Source organism: Lagenorhynchus albirostris, chromosome 15 (genome assembly GCF_949774975.1).
Source record: "Lagenorhynchus albirostris chromosome 15, mLagAlb1.1, whole genome shotgun sequence".
In the NCBI taxonomy this organism is placed as follows: Eukaryota; Metazoa; Chordata; class Mammalia; order Artiodactyla; family Delphinidae; genus Lagenorhynchus; species Lagenorhynchus albirostris.
The window spans coordinates 22,228,907-22,242,409 of NC_083109.1; positions in this window are offsets into that span (position 1 = coordinate 22,228,907).

A 13,503-nucleotide genomic window follows, 5' to 3' on the forward strand; every position below is an offset into this window, starting at 1 on the left:
AGATCTGGTGTCTGCCTTGGAGCTGCTCACAGCCTGGAGGGGCAGGGAAGAGTGACAGTGTGCTAGGCACAAGCATCGGGGGCTGGTGGGGCCCGGAGGAAGGGGTTCTAACTCAGCACGTGTGTTGGCGAAGGGGGGCTGCTGAAAGAAGGAGTCATCTATGGCGAGTATAGAAGCCGGAGGAAGCAATTGCAGGTGAAAATGGAACAAAAGAGAAGGTGTTCTGGGCGGGGGGACAGCATGAGCAAAGACACAGAGGCCAAAAACACGCTGTGTTTGGAACCACGTGATGGGCGGGCTGGGGTGAGGGAAGGGAGGCTGGGGGGAGCTCTGAAGATCCTTGAATGCCAGGCTTGGCTTCTGTCCTGGAGGCAGTGGGGAGCCATGGAGGGTTGTGAACAGAGAAGGGGCTGGGGAGAGGTGCTGTCACTGAGTGGGGGGCAGATTGAGGGGCAGTGAGGAGCAGTCTGGAGGCCTCTGGGCTGATGGCAACCACAGCTGAGGACCAGCAGAGGTCGAGCCCCTGGCTTACATCGGTGTGTGTGCATGGGCACCTACCTGCGACCCAAGGAGCGAGGCCAAACTGGCCCGAAGGCCTAAGACACAGGACGCTAGGGAAGTGTCCCCAGCCCCATGAGAGTCGAAAGGAGCTGGGAGCAAATGAGCATGTGCTTCCTCAGAGGCCGGCCTCCGGCAGGGGTGGTCACCCACCAGCAGGTTCCTCCAGCATCCTTCCACCTCCAGGGAAAGGATGGAGACAGTGGGCACCTGAGCAGGTGGAGCCCAAGTGATGACAAACAAATGACAGTGTTGACCTCTGAGTGCCGCCACACACACTCACCTTCTGGGGCTGTACGGATGGGAATTCACAGGTGGGAAATGTGCTGTTCAAACATATGTCTCAGCTGGGAGTCTGGAGACAAAACAGGGGGGTGTCACAGGAGGAAAAGCCCTGTCCACTTGAAAATGGGGGAGGCACCTGGCTGCCCCCCCAAGAAACTCAGCCCTTCATCACATCACTCCCCTCAGGCCACAGTAGAGGCCCAGAGAGGGACAGACACTCTCCCAAGGTCACACAGAGTGTCACCGGCAAGCAGAGCCAGCCCCCCTCCAGCCCAGGCCTCCTTCCGCCATATCTCAGAATGTTTGTGAGAAAGGATAAAAGGAGCCAGGGCCCTTGATCTGCCAGGCCTGGCAGGAGGGCAGAGGGCAGGGCGGAAATCTGCAGCCAGAGCTGTGACCCTACAGATCAGAGGGGGTTAGAAACCTGCTGAGCAGAGACGAGACAAGTCTGCAACAGGAGGTCTTCGAAGAATGCTTGTAAAAATAATCATCGTCACAACAGCCCAGTCACCGTGTGCAGAGCTTCCTGGGCAGGGCCCTGTTCTGGGGTCCATGTGTAGCAAGGTGTTTGTTCTTCACAGCACTACAATGTAGGAGCTATTGTTATCCCCATTGTACAGATGGAGAAAACCGAGGCTCAGCAAGACTATGTGCCACGGCAAGGGAGGGCAGGACCTCTATTTCAAGCCTTCCTGAGTCTGGAGCTCAGGCTCTGCGGTCCTGTCCTGCCCAGACCTTGGACGTCTTTCACATTCAACAGGGAGAGGCAAGACCCACGGAGCCTGACCCAACCTCTGATCCCTCCCACCCTGAGCCTCTGCTTCCACCTCATGGAATGTCTCCATCTCCCACATTTCCCAGGCCTGTTGGGGAGATGGAATGTAGCAATGTTTTGTGGGAGTACTTGAAAAGTAGATACTAAAGAAGAAAAAAATGCTCATACTATACTCGCTGTCACGGAGGGGTGCATAACTCCCGGCTCCTTAGGTGTGGGCTGCTCACAGCGACTTTCTTCCTTCCCAAGAGGACAGCATGGGTGGGTGGAGGGGTAACTTTACCTTGGAGAGACCTGACAAACACTGCCTCCACCAGGTGGTCAAGGTCGACATCAACAGGGATAAGTCACTGTGATAATATGTACCCTTGATATGATGTGGTGAGCGTAGCACTTCACCTCTGTTGTCTTCCTCCCCAGAACCCATAATCACAGTGTAATCATGAGAAAAACATCAGACACATTCCAGGAGAAAGATACTCTACAGAATAGCTGAACAGTTCTCCTCAAAACTGTCAAGGTCATCGAAAACAAGGCAAGTCTGAGAAATTATCATAACCAAGAGGAGCCTAAGGATACACGATGGTTAAATGTAACGTGGCATCCTGGGTGGGATCTTGGAACACAAGAAGGACATTAGGGGAAAACTAAGGAACTCTGAATAAAGTATGGGCATTAGTTAATAATAATACATCGATATTGGTTCATTAGTTGTAACAAATGAACCATATTGATGTAAGATGTTAGTTATAGGGGAAATTGGTTGGGGGGTATACGCCGTATCATGTTCTAGAGCAAAGGACAGAATTTTAAGACAGACAGGAAGCCAAGAGAGCTGTTGCTAAACATTTCCTTTTTTTTCAATTAATTAATTAATTTTTTTTTTTTTTGGCTGCGTCGGGTCTTAGTTGCAGCACGCGGGATCTTTCGTTGTGGTGTGCGGGCTTCTGTCTAGTTGTGATGTTCAGGATTCTCTCTACTTGTGGCATGCGAGTATTTTCTTCTCCAGTTGTGGCACGAGCTCTCCAGAGCGCATGGGCTGTATAGTTTGCAGCACACGGGCTCTCTATTTGAGGTGCGAGGGCTCAGTAGTTGTGGCGCGTGGGCTTAGTTGCCCCACGGCATGTGGGATCTTAGTTCCCCGGCCAGGGATTGAACCCGCGTCCCCTGCATTGGAAAGCTGATTCTTAACCACTGGCCCACCAGGAAAGTCCCTAAACATTTCTTTTTAAAGCTTGGGAAACTGAGGACTGGGGAATGAAGAGATTCGCCTAAGGTCATATGCAAGTTTATGACAGCCTCAACTAGGATCAAGGGTTCTCAATGTCACAAGTATTTGTCAAATGCCTGCTGTATACAAGACACCAGTCTAGGTCCTCATCATGGTGAAGGCAGGTTGAGAGGTTCAAAGATTTGTCCATGGGTCAGTACCTCCCCCTGAGCCTGGTGTCCAGGGACACAGACCCTGCCCACTGGGGGCTCTCAAACCAGAAGGGGAAACAGGTGCTGAAACACCCTGAGCAGGAGAGCCAGAGAGCTATGAGCTTCCATGTCCAGAAGATGCAGCCCCACCATCTGCAACCCATGTGATCTCGCTAAGCCTCACTGTGCTGCTGGATGAAAAGGAGCTGGTGACGGAACCTTCTCTCGGCGATGCTGAGAGAATCCAATAAGGCGTCAGGGCTGTGAGGCATCCAGCACAGTGCCTTGGTCACTGTAAGCACTCAATAAACAATGATTCTTTTTTTTAGTTTTAAGGGTAGTCTGAGTGCTGGAGAGCTCAGAGAGGGAGCGATTTGTCAATCTGCTTTGGTGGGGATTTCTTGGGGGGCTTCCTAGATGAAGGACATTTGGGTTGGGTCTTGAAGGATGGAAAGGCGTTTGGTTGCCAGGCTGAGAGGATGTGCAAGCTGCAGCCTCGGCCTCCAGAGTTCACCAGCTGGTCTGGCAGAGAAGGAGATGCGTCGGGCCGCTCTCCCTGGGCATTCCCACGCCAGGGGACATCCCCATTTTCTTAGCCTTGATGCCTCCTTCCCAGCCTCCCTGGGCTTTGGGGTTCACCATTGCCTGAGTCAAGGACAGAGGCAGCCGGGGATGGGCAAGGGCGGGGGTGGGCACCGGAGCCGAACAACTCCAGGACTGTCTGGAAATGAAACCCAGCCCTGCCTCCCACTCACCAGCTGAGTGTCGCTTATACAACTTCCTCCTTCTGTTCCTGTTCAGGAATTACCCGGGCAGGGCTCCGTGCTGGTTGGGGGACTGCCCCAGATGCTGGGCCTGGAGCCTCCTGGGGTCTGCTCTGGTCTCTCAAAGACTCATAGGCACTTGGTCTCGTGTCCCATTCCTGCCCTCCAACGTACACTTTCTCCTTCCCCGCTCCGTACATCTGCCCTTGCAGTATCGCCCACCATCTCCCCTCAGCTTGTGCAAACCCCGCTTGCCCTCCTCGGCCCATCCGCCACTCCTCCCGGAAGCCTTCCGCAGAGACTCCTCTTGGTCCTTGTATCCTCTCTACTCATTAATGCCTCCTGCATGCCAGGCCCTGTGCCAGGGTCGGGGACGGATGTAGCAGCGAGCAAGACCGAAATGGACCCTGTCCTTTGGAGCTGGGGCCTCTACCCTCTATGTCCTGTGCATCCTGCCTGCTTTGTCCGCCCCCTGGGTGGGGAATCGGAAGTCTGGTGCAACCTCTACACGGCGTGGTCTTGGGCAAGTCCCTTCCCCTCTGTGGCCAGCGTTGTTTCCATAGCTGCTGAGGGAAGAGGTTCAATGTCATGTCCAGGGAGCCTTAAGGGACAGGCAGGAGGGATGGAAAGGATCGCCCCCACCCACCCTGCCGACTCCAATACAAAGCTTCCCTCTAAGTGGAACAGGCGAAAGCATACACAGGACTTCAATTCATCAGAATATCTGGGTGGAAACGAACGTGGGGGCCCAGGAAAGGGGGCTTACCAGGTGGGCAAACATCATGGTTAAGAGAAACTATGGAGACAGGGCTTTGAATCCTGCCTGGATAGCTCTGTGGCCTTTGGCAAGGCACTTGACCCCTCTCACCCTCACTGGTCTATCTGTAAACTGGGGATAACTGTACACATCTCCTTTGGTTGCTCAGTGATCAGCGTGACACACACATGCTAGACGCTCAGCAAATGGATATTGTTGTTGTTATTATTATTATTATTATTTCTGGTGTAGCCAACCTAAGGTTCCATTAGAAAAGCGGAAAACTGTGACAGTCTTAAAATTAACAATGTACATCTATATGTTTTGCCCTGGAAAGAGTTCATGCTATACTAGTAAATTTAAATGTTATAGTATTAACAGTGTAATCCCATTTCTGTTTTTAAAAAAATGTGGGAGTAGGGAAAACAAAAGGAATAAACACTACCATGTTTCTAGCAGTTTCTAGCATCCCCCGGGGATGGGGGGAGGGGGAGACTCACAGATGAGCTTAATAGTTTTTTCTTTTGTGCTTGTCTTTATTTTTTAAGTTTTTGAAAATGAGGTCATGATACAGGGGCAATAGAAAGGGTTAGAGATTATTTGTGACTCTGATCTGCTCCCTAACTGCTCTGGAGGCCCAATGCAAGGCCTGGTCATAGACTCCACAGCTCAGGGCTCCCGGGGAGCCAAAGTCCACAAGGGTGAGCTGGCCATGCACTTGGCCGCCAACCCTCACCCCACCCCCTGCCCCAGGTGCCTCTGCCTGGGATCCTGGCCCTGCCTGATGAGAAAGAGAGAGACTCCCAGGGGAAGTGCCCACTTCTCTTCCATGACATCCTGGGGCTCTGCTCTTCCCCTTTCCCTCAACCTTGGCTCACCCTGTTTACGTCCGCACACCCTTCCAGGATGGGGCAGAGGCAGGTCATGAGGAGGGGGGCTCCTCTGCCCGGGGCCTGGCTTTGGGGCCGAAGACACAGCCAGTAGTAGCCCAGGAGGAGCCCACAGTCTGGTGGCTCCCGCTCGACTTTATCTTAGTTGGGTTCTCCCAAAGAGAGACCTGAGACCTGAGACCAGTACTCATTAGGGAAGTGATCCTAGAAGCTGCAGTGAGGGGACAGGAAGAGACAGAGAAGGAGAGAGGCCAATAAAGGAGGCTTATCCAGGTCACTGCCAGAGGCAACGGGAGCTCCATTCCTCCGGAACCTCAAATGAGTTTCAACATGCTTCCCACAGATGCCCATCCTACGGGGCCTTTGTCCCCAACTCCTGACTCTCTTTGGCTTCGGGATGGCCGCAGGGCTGTTGACTCCCTCACATTCCATAACCAAGCCTGCTCCCTGCCCCCACAGAGCCAGAGGGAGATGATCTGAGAAGGGACCACCCACCCAGCCTCACCCCAGTCCCCCTCCCACGGCCCGGCCTCTCTCTAGAGCTCGGGGTCCATCTGTCTGTCATCCTCCAGACCTTTCCCCAGGACACTCTCCCAACCCCCATTCTGACATCCTGGGTACTCTACTTACCCTAAGCAGAGCACGCCCTCTGTTCCCTGAGGCCGGCCCCCATCCTGGGTCCCCAGCTTAGGAATAGCTCTTCCACCTTCTCAGAAACGCAGCACCCTCAGCCTCCCCAGACACCCACACACCCAAGACCGATGGCCTCTGCCACGCCCTCCTTAACCGCCCCCTCCGTGGGTCCCTCCGCCATGCTCAGGTGGGGCCTGGTGCATCCAGACACCAGCCTGGCCTCCTCCTGATCTCCCGGAGTCTGGTCTCCCCACCCCTGACTCATCCGCTAACAGCCTTCATGTTCCTCTTTCCAGGACACAGCTCTGGTCCTTCAGGGGCTCCCCTGTGGCCTCAGGCCAAAGCCCATAAAGAAGGCCACAGAGGGCGGGACAGCCTCTCCACTGCCGTCTGCATCTTCCCCCAGGGCTGAATTCCTGGTCACTGCCCACCAGCAGCACTGTCTCACCTTTGCTCTTTGCTCCACTTGGGATGTACCTCTCCCCACCTCTCCTCCCTGGTTAATCCTGTACATTCTTTGGCCCCTCCCCTGACCCCCCCACCCCTCAGTCTGGGTCAAAGCTTCGTGGACGCCCTCTGCACTTCTCACAAGGAACGTCGATTTTACCCATCCATTTCCCCCACTGCAGGCCAAGAACTCCAAGGGGGTGTAGTTTGGACCTGGGTCATCCTTGTGCCACAGCACTGCCCCCACCAGGGCTTGACGCTGAATAAGCTCCGTGCTTGTTGGGACAGGAATCTCAGGCCTGGATTCCACAGGTCCACTGGAACAGCAAGGCCAGTCCCAGCCCCTGCCTGAGGCGAGCACATTCAATCAGTCTTCCAGAACAAGAACTGAGCCAGCCACCCTGCCCCAGGACACAGCCTGCGTCTGGCCTCACCATCTCCCCACACCCCTGCCGGCTCAGGGAGGGACTCAGGGGGTTTGGGATCCTAGCAGGAGCCAGGAAGGAAGCCAGCCCCTGTGCTGGCCCAGGCCTCAGCGCCCCCTGGGACCATGGTCCCTGGCTGAGACCTCTCCCATCCAGATGGTTGGATCTGGGGAAGTCACCTCCCCCCAACCCCAATTTGAACCAGGCCTCTTGCGATTTGTGGTCTATCCTCGACTTCCACCACAGCTACCTCCTAATAATTAAACATATTTAATCATTCAATAGGTAAACGAGCTCCCTGGCCCTTGAGCTAGCTCCCCTGCCGTCTTCCCATTCCTGGAGGTTCTGGCATTTGTGTTTCCAGGACCTTGGTGCAGGGCCATTTGACTCAGTTCAACTCAGCAAACACTGTGGAGCACTGTCTGCAGCAGGTGATAGGGCCAGCCTCCCTCCCACCTGCACCTTGGGCCAGGGCGAGGGGGAGGAGTCCATCACCAGCCAGGCCCCTCTACCTGCCAGGCACAGGAAACTCAAGGCCCAGAGAGGGTGAGAAACTTCCCCAAGGTCACAGAGCCCAGGGGTGGAGACCTGGTTAAGGTCTTGGGAGTTGATGAAATATTTACCGTCTTGTGGGTACACACTGGCTGATAAAATACACACAGCTCCCACCTTCGTGAAGTTCACAGGTTGGTGTGAGGGGTGGTGGATAAACCAGAGAACAAACCTGTTGATTCAGAAAGGCAGACTGTGCTACCTGCTAGGATGGGAGGAAGCCCGGGATGTGATGGGGAAGAGTGGGGACCACTGAGGACAGGAGGTCAGGGAGGGCTTCTCGGAGGAGATGAATTTTAGCTGAAGTTTGAAGGATAAAAAGAGAGGCCATACAAGGATCTGGGGGGAAGAGCTTTCAGGCAAAAGCCCTGTGGTGAGAACGGGCTTGTCTAGGTGGAACCGTGGTACAGTGGGGGCAGTGGCGGGAGAGAATAGTGGGAGGTGAAGCTGGAGCCTGGAGCAGGGCCTGGAGCCTCCTGGGCTGTTGTGAGAGTCTTGAACTTTACTTAAACGCACTGGGAAGGCTGTAGATGTTAAACAAGAGGGGTGACAAGATTTGATGTATGTTTTTGAAATATCCCTCTGGCAGCTGCCTGGAGGGGGATTAAAGGGGGGCAGGTAGAAGCAGGGAGGTCAGCAAGGAGGCTAGGACACCTCCAGGAGGGGGTGAAGGAGGCTTAGCCCCGGCAGGGAAGGTGGCGGAGAGAGCATGATTCAAGTGCATTTGAAGGAAGCACCCACCGTCCTTGCTTGGATCGGGAGCGTGGGAGCACACAGAGGGCGGAATCGAGATTAATTCCCAGGCTTTTGGTTTGAGTGGAGGGAGTTGCCATTTGCTGAGATGGGTAGGAGCCCGCTGAGGGCAAAAAGTCATGAGTTCAGTTTTGGCTGAATTATGTTGGAGAAACCTTTTAGGTATCCATGGTAATGTTGAAAAAATTAATACTTCAGCCAATACTTATTTAACACAGTCTGCATCAGACACATTTAATCCCTTCATCGACCCCTCAGAATAGGTGCCATTATTATGCCCATTTCACTGATGAGGAAACTGAGGCTTGGAGTAGGATGCTGTATATAGGATGAGAAGAAAGCCAGGGAGAGCCCCAAGGAGTGCTCACATCTAAAAGACTGCAGGAGGAGGCCCAGAAAAAGAGTTCTGGGCTTCCTGGAAGGGGGTTCTCCTGGGTCAGCCTGATGTCACCAGGGGTCACATAAGAGAAGGCAGGGACAACAGAGTCTCTAGGGTATTGAGCCACAGAGCGGCTAGAGCTGCCCCTGGGCAGCACGGTGGCCGAGGAGTCGGGTGGGGGATGGTGGGATCACGAGGTCAGGAAGGAATGGGAGGGGAGGAGGTGGACAGAGCAAGTGTCCCCACACTTTCCAGCACCTAAGCCTGGCTGGGAAGGGCAGAGAGAGACGGGAGCAGCTAACAGGGATCTGAGGGTCCTGGGATGCTGCCCTGGTCATCTGGGTTCAGGGACTCCAGCCATTTGCCAGAGAGATGGAGACCTCAGAATACCTTCCTTTTTGATATCGTCCAGCCAGCAGTGTGCCTCAGTCCTGTGTTAGCACGGAGAGCTCTCTCCCGCCTGCAGCAATTCTCCAGTGGACTGAGGACAGGGCATGGGGTCAGGAGAGGCAAGAGTGACTCACTTTCACCTCTCTCAACCCCGGCTGTTCTCACACAAACCGGGACTTGGTCGGAGCCGAGAGGTCTGTAGGGCGTGGCGCCCTGATGCTCCCTGGGGGCTGTGGGCCTGTAGGAGACCAGGAGGGCCAAGGCCCCAAATGCCAGAACAAGAAGTCTCTCCTGGCTGCTGGACCAGGTGCCCTCCATGCACAGAAACTAACATCAACACTTTCCCCACCTCAGAAGTCCAGAGTGGGTGACCACGACCCTCAGCTGAGTTAGCCATCCCCCGCGAGTGTGCTCTGGGGAGACTTAGGCCCACAGTGGGGAAGGGGCTTGCCTAATGCCTTATTCCGTTCGTCATCTCCTCCTTCATCAGTGCCACCAGATGTTAATCCTCTGGCATTGTCATCTCCCCCTGGAAGCCTTCCTTGACTCTCCTCCATCCCCAAAGCCCCTCAGGCATAACATCACCAGGTTTGCCACAGTCTATCGGATTGTCTGTGTGTCATCTGGCCCCACAGATTGAAGACAGAGGCCACATCTGATCCATCTTGGTGTCCCCAGTGCCCAGCTCAGGGTCTGGACAGAGCGAAGGTGTGGGTGTGTTTGTTGAATGGATCTCATCTGAAATGAACTGAACTGACTGTTGGACAGGCCTTGATCCTTCTCTGGCTCCCGGGTAGAGAACTACATTTCAGGTTAAGCATCTCTACCAAGCGGCTGTGTAGATGCGCAGTGCCCCTGAATGATAGGAAACCAAAGGGACATCAGGCTTCCCGGCCTCATTTTCCAGAGGAGGAAGCCGAAGCTCAGAGCAATGGAGGCACAGACCACGGGCTGGCGATCAGAGCGGATGAATCACACTCAGATGGCCTTGGCCCTGTTCCACGGCTCCCCTCCCGGAAATGTTAAAGCTTAGGTTTCCTCGTCTGCAAAACCAGGCTGGACGCAGCAGTCTCTGGAAGTTCAGCCACGGTCCAGTTCTATGAACTCACAGGCCCCAGGCGCCACAGTGGGGGGAGGAGGGATCACTTAAGAGGCTGTTTATCGTCTTGTTGTACCCCCTTGAGCTCTTGGAGCAAAACATTCCCAAGAAGCAGGGTGATTCATTCACGGCACCATTTGCCAGGTCCAGAGAAAAGGCAGACCATGAAATACATTCTGCAACTTTTAAAGAGGAGACAAAGAAATTTCAAGATGAAGTTTCTCTTTAGTGGACAGAAAACAAGCTGGGACATATATATTTTTCCTCCCAGAGATTCAAGTTTTTGGGGGAGCAAACTATCATGGTTTGAGCCAAATTCTCCCAAAATGCAAGGTGGTATCCTTAACGAACACCAGGGACAACACTGCTTTATAAACAGCGCGATGGACTGAACCTGACAACAGCCGATTGGCTGTTTTTGTTGTTCTTGGTGCTAATCCTTTCCAGAACTCTGACTGTCAAGGGGAAGATGAGAAACTCATGCTTGCTCCTCTTAAATTAAGCAGAGGATGCTGCATGTGTTGGAGAGGTTGGACATCGTGCAACCCAAGAAGACATGGAGGGAGGTAACAGGTGAGTCTGGTAAGGGGACCTAGGGGGGAGCAGGGTTTAACTGCAGGGAGAGTGAATGGTGAGCTTCCACCACTCACAGAAAACCACGGGAACTACTCCAGCAGTGCAAAGACAGATGGAGAACTCGATCTCTCATTTTGAAGTCACAGGATCTCTATGCCCTGAGTGTGGGTCTCACAATATGAATGTTATACTCAACTCTTTTAAAATTGTACTTTTCGCTCCCAAGCCCTCGCTGGGCAGAAGTGGGAGTGAACTTGACCACTTTGCCCAAGTGAGGATGAATGACGCACTAAGAAAGTTCCAGAAATTTGGGTTCTCATTTGATTCTGATGCCAAAGAGCTAAGTCTCCTCTCTGGGACTCAGTTTCCCCATCTGTAAAATCATAGGGCAGAGAATGGGTAGAGGGAGAAGAGGACACCCCAGAGGCATGGGCTTTGGGGTCATACTACCTGGGTTCTAATCTCATTTTTCTAGCTGTGTGTTCTGAGGCAGTTACTTAAACTTCCTGAGCCTCAATTTTCTCATCTGTAAAGCAGAGACAATAACATCTACCTATGGGAATTGCTGACAAGTTAAATAACATGTGTACAAAGCACATAGCTTAGTGCTAGGCCCACAGGAAAATTTTTTATTAAGGTGTGATTTACACATAGTGAAATGCTCAGATCTTAAGCATTCAGTTTTGATGATTGCATATCAAGATACAGGACATTTCAATCACCCCAGAAAGTTTTCTCATGCCCCTTCCTAGGCAATCCCTCTCCCAGAAACATCCACTGATCTGATCTCTATCACCACAGGTTAGTTTTGTCTGTTTTAGAATTCAATATGAATAGAACCAGACAGTATATATTGTATTTGTGTGTTTGTGGGTATGTCTGGCTTCTTTCCCTCAACACAACAGTTTTGAGATTCATTCATATTATCGTGTGTATGAGTAGGATGCGTCCTTTGTGGTGTGCGGTATTTCATCGTATAAACGCACTACAGCTTATCCACTCTACTGTTGATGAGCATCTGGGCTATGTCCAGTTTTTGCCTATTGTGAGGAAAGCTGCTATGAACCTTCTAGCTAGAATTTAGTCAAGACTTTCAAGGACAAATACTTTCTTTTCTCTTGGGTAAATACCTAGGAGTGGAATGCTGGGTCATAGGGTAGATATATATTGTACTTTTTAAAGAAACTCCCAAATGGTCTTCTAAAGTGGTGGTACCATTTTACACTTCCACCAGCAATGTATGAGCATTCCAGTCACTCCATACCCTGCGCAACATTTGGTGTGGTCAGTCTTTTCAATTTTAGTCATTCTAGTATCACACTGTGGTATTAATTTGCATTGCCCATGACTAATGAACTCCTGTCATGTGCTTACTTAGAAGTTTTTAAAGGTCCTCTCCCCCTCGTTGCCATGGAGCTTTCAACCTCCATGATTTGAAGGACTGTTGAACATATAAGGAAGGGAAAAACTGATGACAAAATCTACTAGAAATGTAAAGAGCTCTACAAATACAAAACCAAACGTGAGCTCAGCCCTGGAACCCTCCCGTTGACTTGGGTTTCCCAGGACTGGGGAGCTAAGGACTCGTTTTGTCTTCCAACGAACGAGTTGGGGGGCCAGATCATGGCTGACTTGAGGTCAGAATGTTTTAATGATAAACTTGACCCTGATTGAATAATCATTTTCACTGCTGCCATTTACATAAACTGCCTGCTATGCTCCAGGTACCTTATATACACACAGTATATATATTTTTACAATAGCCCTGCAAGGTTGTTGTATGATCTCTATTTGGTGGACTCTGAACATCAAAGATGTGAATTCTTTTGCCTAACACCACACAGCTACATCTCCTTGAGATCCAGATTCAAAATGAGACTGTCTGGATCCAAAATTTCCTTCAAGTTGCCTTTTATTCAGCTATGAAAAGGAACGAAGTGCTGATACATGCTACAACATGGATGCACTTCAGAAGCATCATGCTAAGTGAAAGAAGTCAGACGTAAAGGGTCATGTACTGTGTGATGCGTTATACCAAATATCCGGAGCAGGTAAACCTCCCTAGAGACAGGTAGCGAACTGGTGGTTGCCTGGGGCTGTGGGGAGAGGGGAACGAGGAGAAACTGCTTAACGGGCATGGGGTTTTATCTTGGGGTGACAAAAATGGTTTGGAACTAGATGGAGATGGTGTTTGCACAACACTAATAAATGTTTTAAATGCCACTGAATTGTATACTTTAACATGGTTGATTTTATTTATGTGAATTTCACCTCAATAAGATTAGAAAAGCAAACACTTCACCCTGCAGTCTCTTCCTCATTAATGAGCATAATTTTACCATGAATGATTTGGTCCTCTGGTTAGTAAAGCCCCCAGCACAGGGGCCCAAGCTCTTCTTTCCCAGAGAACCCCCTCCCCGCTTGAGAATTCCAGGGAGGAAAGAGCAGCATGAGCTAGAGAGTGGGCCCTGGAGTCAGCCTGCCTGAGTTCAATTCCAGGCACCTCCATGTCCTCATCCTAAAATGTGGGTGCTAATGCTACAACCTCGTGGAGTTGTTGTGAGGATGTACCGATATCAGACGTGTAAAGTGTCTGGGCACACATAATGTTTATTCTCTCAGCTGTGTTGTCAGGGCAGGCCAGCTTCTCCTACTATCACCTGTGCTGCAAATAGTTACTGAGCACCTGCTACGTGCCAGGCAATTTTCTAGCCTCGGGGATTCATCTGTAAGCAAGAACAGCAATAAAATTCCTTTCTTCTTGGAGCTAACATTCCAATTGGGGTAGAAGACAATAA